The sequence below is a fragment of the Triticum aestivum genome, chromosome 2A, assembly GCF_018294505.1.
Source record: "Triticum aestivum cultivar Chinese Spring chromosome 2A, IWGSC CS RefSeq v2.1, whole genome shotgun sequence".
In the NCBI taxonomy this organism is placed as follows: domain Eukaryota; kingdom Viridiplantae; phylum Streptophyta; class Magnoliopsida; order Poales; family Poaceae; genus Triticum; species Triticum aestivum.
The window spans coordinates 672,042,922-672,049,081 of record NC_057797.1 but is presented as its reverse complement, the minus strand read 5'-3'; positions in this window follow the sequence as shown (position 1 = coordinate 672,049,081).

Genomic DNA, 6,160 nt, shown 5'->3' with positions numbered 1-6,160 from the left:
GTTGTACTGCCGTGATTAAAGATGAATAGATTGGAAGTCTTTTCTAAAAAATGCGAAAAATCGGACCAACACAACACATCAAGGAGAGTACAAGAGCAGATCCAGCATGATTGCACGAGCGCGCAGCAGCGCGCAGCCGCTGGAACGGGCCCAGCAGTGACTTGTACACGAAGAAAAGGTACGACAGCACATCCGACGCCCGCTCCCACGACTGTGATCTGCGAGCGGATCGCACGTGAGTTACGCGCCGTGGGTCGGTTCCGGCGGTGGCTGTTTCGGTGGTGCGTTCGTCTGCCGTGTCGATCGCGTCGTCCATCCGCAGGGCTCCAGGTCTACTCTGGCCAGGTCCTTCCAGTTTATTCTACTGTTCTTCGCCTGAATTTTTTTCCTTTCCTTTAATTAACTAGGCCCTCGACGAAACGTGTTGGCTGCTATCCTTTTAGTCCAGCAGTTTTCGCATACTCCGGTGTTAAGTAAACTGGGAGCGTGTCGCCGGTCTTCTCTCATCCAAATACGTACTCCCTCCGGTCCTTTTTACTCTGCATATTAGGTTTGTCTGAAATCAATCTCATCCAACTTTGACCAAGTTTATATAAAAAATTATTGACATTTACATAACAACACCAACATCACTAGATTCATCTCGAAATATATTTCCATATTATATTTATTAGATATTATAGATGCTAATAATTTCTAATATAAATTTGGTCAAACTTAGTTAAGTTTGACTTTTGGCAAATCCAATGTGCAGAGTAAAAAGGACCGGAGGGAGTACTGTGCCACTGAAAGCGAGCGGCCACATGATTCGCATCTGTGGGTGGAGTCTCGTGTGTGAATGGTGCCAACGGGAAATTATCGGCAAAGTCGCGACACGAGATGATGCCGGTTTACAAAAGTAAAGGGTAGGTGAACTGAATGATGTTTGAGAAATACGGAGCAATTACGTGAGCACAGAGGAGCAGGGTTGCGACCTTGGGGAACCTCCCGTTTTAATTCTCAGTCAACTGTTGTCCAGATGAGCATTCAAGTCGCAAAGGGGAACCGGGCACAGCAGACGGCTGGCGATCAGTTGTTTAATCCGGATGCTCTTGGTATGTGCACTAGCTCAACATTTGAACTAGCTTGAGTCAACTGAAGCACGAACTAGTAGTTTGCTTAAGCATTTGAACTAGCTTCCACCAGCACAAATGAACTACTAGTACCCAGCCTGCTTGCTTCCGTCAAATGAGCATTTGAAAGAGAAAATGAAGGGAAAAAATTGTGAAACAAAGTAATTAGTTGCTTTCGCCAAACGCCAAGCATGCTAATCCTTCTATCAAACCGCAACTGCGGGCTTCCACCATCCAGACCGTGAGAAGAGGGGTACATTGATGGATTATGCATGGACTTAGGCGCATATAAGACAATATTCGCTAATTAATCTTTCAGGCCCATGCATGTGTACGGCAAGTGGTGGAAAGTGTGAAAAGTTTAGTCCCATACTGCTACAGTAAAAAGAGTGAGACCTTTTTATAAGGATTGCTCTACCACTTGTTATTGGGAGCTTGGAAATAGGAGCTGTACACACGCGCTCCTCCTCCTCCACCGCCCGGCTCACCTTGTCTCGCCTCGTCAGCGCGCGTGTCGCGGGTTGCGGGAATGAGCCGAGCCGAATCTTTTTTGCCGCTTACGAATGGTTAATTAATTGTGAATTAACGATATAAGAAGGCGCTGGCAATAAGGTTTTTGGGGAGTGTTACGTTGACTCCATGGCTGATGACGAAGTCGCCAATAAGAAGGCCTTGGCTGATGCCGAGGCTGCTGCTGCCGCCGCTGCTATTGGCCTGGCCAATCGAATGGTATGACTCGTTCATCCCTTATTTGCTTGTTCATGTGCTAGCCGTATATATGTTGTTCATAGATGGTTCGATTCTATGTAATTTACATGCTCACATGCTTAGGTATCGCTATGAGATGCATACCGTATTTGTCATGTTTACTGTCTACTCGTGGATTAGGTTAATCGAGAAAGTGTTAATATTTTCAACAATTCAAAAACCTTATTTTAGGCACTTTTTGACTCATGGCTTCGCCGCTACTCTGAAATCAGAAAAGTTTACTGAAACGCATTTTAAGCGTTTGCAGACAAGGACTGCCTTGTGGCTCACAACAATGAACGTGTTCTGGATTGGTGGTGTGTCTCCCACGGTAACGATTGCTCCTGATCAGGAGAATGCGTTTAGGGAGGCAACCACCATCTTTGTGGGAGCCGTTCTTACTGTTATCGGAGACAAACTAGTCGACGCATATCTCCATATGCGTGTTGCCAAGAATCTGTGAGATGCGCTCGAAGCTAAGTTCGGCGCAACCGATGCTGGAAGCGAGTTATATGCTATGGAGCAGTTCCATGATTACAAAATGGTTGATAATCGTTCTGTATTGGACCAGGCCCATGAGATACAATGCATCGCTAAGGAGTTGGAGCTCCTGAAGTGTGAGTTATCGGTAAAGTTTGTCGCGGGTTGCATTATTGCAAAACTCCCTCCTGGATGGAGGAACTTTGCTACTTCTCTCAATCACTTGAGACGTGAATTCTCTGTTGAGGATGTCATCGGTCATCTAAGTGTTGAGCAGAACTCGAGAGCAAAGGACTCACACGTGAAAGGGGAAGAGGGTTCTTCTAGCGCCAATGTGGTGCAGAAGAATTTCCACAAGTTCAAGGGAAAGAACTCTGTCCAGTAGAATACTACCTTCAAAAAGAAAGGTAAGAAGAAAGATAAGAAGAGAGATGGATGCTTCACTTGTGGTTCAAAGGAACATTGGGCAAACAAGTGCCCAAACAAGTATAAGAAGCCAGGATAGGACGCAAAGTCTGTCAATGTGATTCTGAGCAACAATGATGCGGCATCATGGTATGGTAATATGTTTACCGTACTTTCAGTTTGTCAGTCCACAGATTGGTGGGTTGACACTGGGCCAATATTCATGTGTGTGCCGATGTGTCTTTGTTTTCTTCTTACCAGGTCACACGAGATTGTTCCGTCCTGATGAGGAACGGCTCGCATGCTTCTGTTCATGGTGTTGGCATGGTAGATCTGAAGTTTACTTGGGGAAAGATCGTGCAACTGAAGAATGTGCAACATGTCCCCGCTATCAAGAAGAATCTCGTTAGAGGCTCCCTTCTATGTAAAGAAGGGTGTCGGTGCCAAAACCGGCGGATCTTGGGTAGGGGGTCCCGAACTGTGCGTCTAAGGCGGATGGTAACAAGAGGCAGGGGACACGATGTTTTACCCAGGTTCGGGCCCTCTTGATGGAGGTAAAACCCTACGTCCTGCTTGATTTATTCTTGATGATATGAGTATTACAAGAGTTGATCTACCACGAGATCGGAGAGGCTAAACCCTAAAAGCTAGCCTATAGTATGATTGTATGTTGTCCTACGGACTAAAACCCTCCGGTTTATATAGACACCGGAGGGGGTTAGGGTTATACAAGGTCGGTTACAAAGGAGGAGATATCCATATCCGTACTTCCTAGCTTGCCTTCCACACCAAGTAGAGTCACATCCGAACACGAGACGAAGTCTTCAATCTTGTATCTTCATAGTCCAACAGTCCGTCCAAAGGATAGAGTCCGGCTGTCCGGAGACCCCCTAATCCCGGACTCCCTCAGTAGCCCCTGAACCAGGCTTCAATGACGACGAGTCCGGCGTGCAGTGGTGTCTTCGGCATTGCAAGGCGGGTTCCTCCTCCGGATATACCACAAAAGAGTTCAAATAAAAGGATAGTGTCCGACCCTGCAAAATAAGTTTCACATACCACCGTAGAGAGAATAATATTTCCACAAATCTAATCTGCTGACACGTTTAGGCAACATGACATCATGCCATGGCTCGGCGATTATTCGAACCGTTTTTCTTCAACTAGCCCCGCACATGGAGTGAGGCAGTTTCTTGACACGTCTTGTCAAAGCAGAGATCGTGCTCCCCTTATTACGGGATTCTCATCAATACAGGCGTGGGTAACCCAACCGTGCCTAGGACTCCTAGATTTTAGGCAAGTCCCAAACGGCTACGGGGAGGACTCTTGATATTCACCCTCTTTATAAAGGGACAAGGCTTTTACTTTTTTCCTCCCGTGCTCAATCAAATCCTTCCCCCACCTCGAGTTCTAACACCCAAAGCCTAGGTCAGGTGCTTTGGATCTTCAATCATGTCTGGATCTAGCCTCCAGGGTCGGTGGATGCCCTCCTCCGTCACGGAAGAGGATATCAAGAAGTTGAGGGAGGCAAGATACCTGACCGCCGAAATCTCACATCGGCTGCCCACCCGAGGGCAGGTCGTCCCTACTCCTGAACCCAACGAAGACGTCATGTTCATCTCCCACTTCCTCCGAGGACTAGGCATCACTCTAGATCCCTTCATAAGGGGTTTGATGTTCTATTACAGGCTTAGTTTCCACGATCTAACCCCGGATTCCTTTCTCCACATATCGGCATTTATTGTCGTATGTGAGGCCTTCCTCCGCATTACCCCTCACTTCGGCCTGTGGCTCAAGACCTTTGATGTGAAGCCGAAGATGGTCGAAGGGCAGTATGCAGCGTGCGGAGGCGCATTAATAAGCAAGATTGCAGGAGCTCTGTGGCCAAAAGGGTCCTTTCCAGAGGTGTCCGAATTATGGCAACGGGAGTGGTTCTACATAACCGCTCCCCGAGGTGCCAAGTGGGTAGCTTCCCCCGCCTTTCGCTCGGGCCCTCCACCATAACTGATGTCATGGATCAGCAGAGGGCTGAGCTGGGGTCCAGCCAAGGATGTGCCCATATAGCGGAGCCGCATCCGAGATCTCTTCGAGGGAGATTTTAGTTTGGTTATGGTAGTGCAAGTCATGTTGGTTCGTCGAGTCCAGCCATGCAAACGCCGGCCCCTCCGCTTGTGGGAATTCAACCCAGAAGGACCGCGCGCTATTCGGAATTTCCTCGGCCTGACGCACGAGGAGATGTATAAATCATTCTTCGGACCTCAAATAGTGTCCGAACACTACCGAGGACGTGGGCCTGAGCAGCAACCGCACCGTCGACCAAGTAAGTAATCCTCTAGCCGAACACACCGTCTTTCATTTATCATGACGTCATTCTGAGAAATCGCTCTTTGACCAGGACTGGCTAACAAAGGCAAAGATGATTCGGTGTTCGGCCCCCCTTCCTGAGGGTTTGGACAATCCGGTGCCGGAAAAGATGCTCGAGCTAGCACCTTGCCCGGAGCCCTCAAAGGAAGATAAAGGGGGGAATAATGAGGGCGAAAGCGGGCCCCCATCGCTACCAATTCCAACCAAGGGAATGAGCGCCCCCGTGAAGGAGGATAACCAAGGGGAAGATTCTGACCTTCCCTCGCTCTGGGGAAGGAAGAGGACTGCCTCTGAGGATCCGGAAACCAAGGCTTCCAAACGGGAGAAGAAGTCTCCAACAGAGGGTCCGGCCTTGGGGGGGTGCTCTTGCCGCACAAAGTCCGCGCGGGGATCAACCCTCTAACGAGCCGTAAGTGATCAAAAAATACTTAATAGTAAAGATATTATACCTTATTTCTGAGGAAAATAACCGAAGCATTTATCTTGCAGTTCGGATCTTAGCCCTTCTCAACTGAGCTCGTCTTCAGGGGACCTTCTTTCGGAGATGATGGAGAGCGAAACGCCTCCCCCGGACTCTCCCGCTCAAGAAGCGGGCGACCTTGAAGTGTCGTCGCGGAGGGCCTCTCCGGATCCGGTGAGGCCAGAAGATAATCCTATAGTCGCCCGAAGTCCCCATCATCCGGCTCTTGAAGAGGGCAAACAAAAGAGTCCGGCGCCGTCTGGTATGCGATCGGACGCACTGAGGGATCTGCTGAAGCGAGCGACCATCTCGGAAGAACACCGTACGTTGATGAGTACGATGATGGAAAGGATTTCGTCCGCCGAAAGTGGGTTGCATGATGCCTTTATGAGTCTACTAACGGGCTTTGAGGTACATGAAATGATATACCCATGTAATAGTACCACACATTTTTAGGTGTGCCCTGTGTAGATAGTAGCCCCTGAGACTCTGGTTGTCGCCGAGAATGGCGACAAGCAGAGGATCGTAGTCCTAGGTAATAACCATACTGCTTTAATGTGCAGGTAGTGGAAGCTCCGGTGTCTAGCCGGACTCA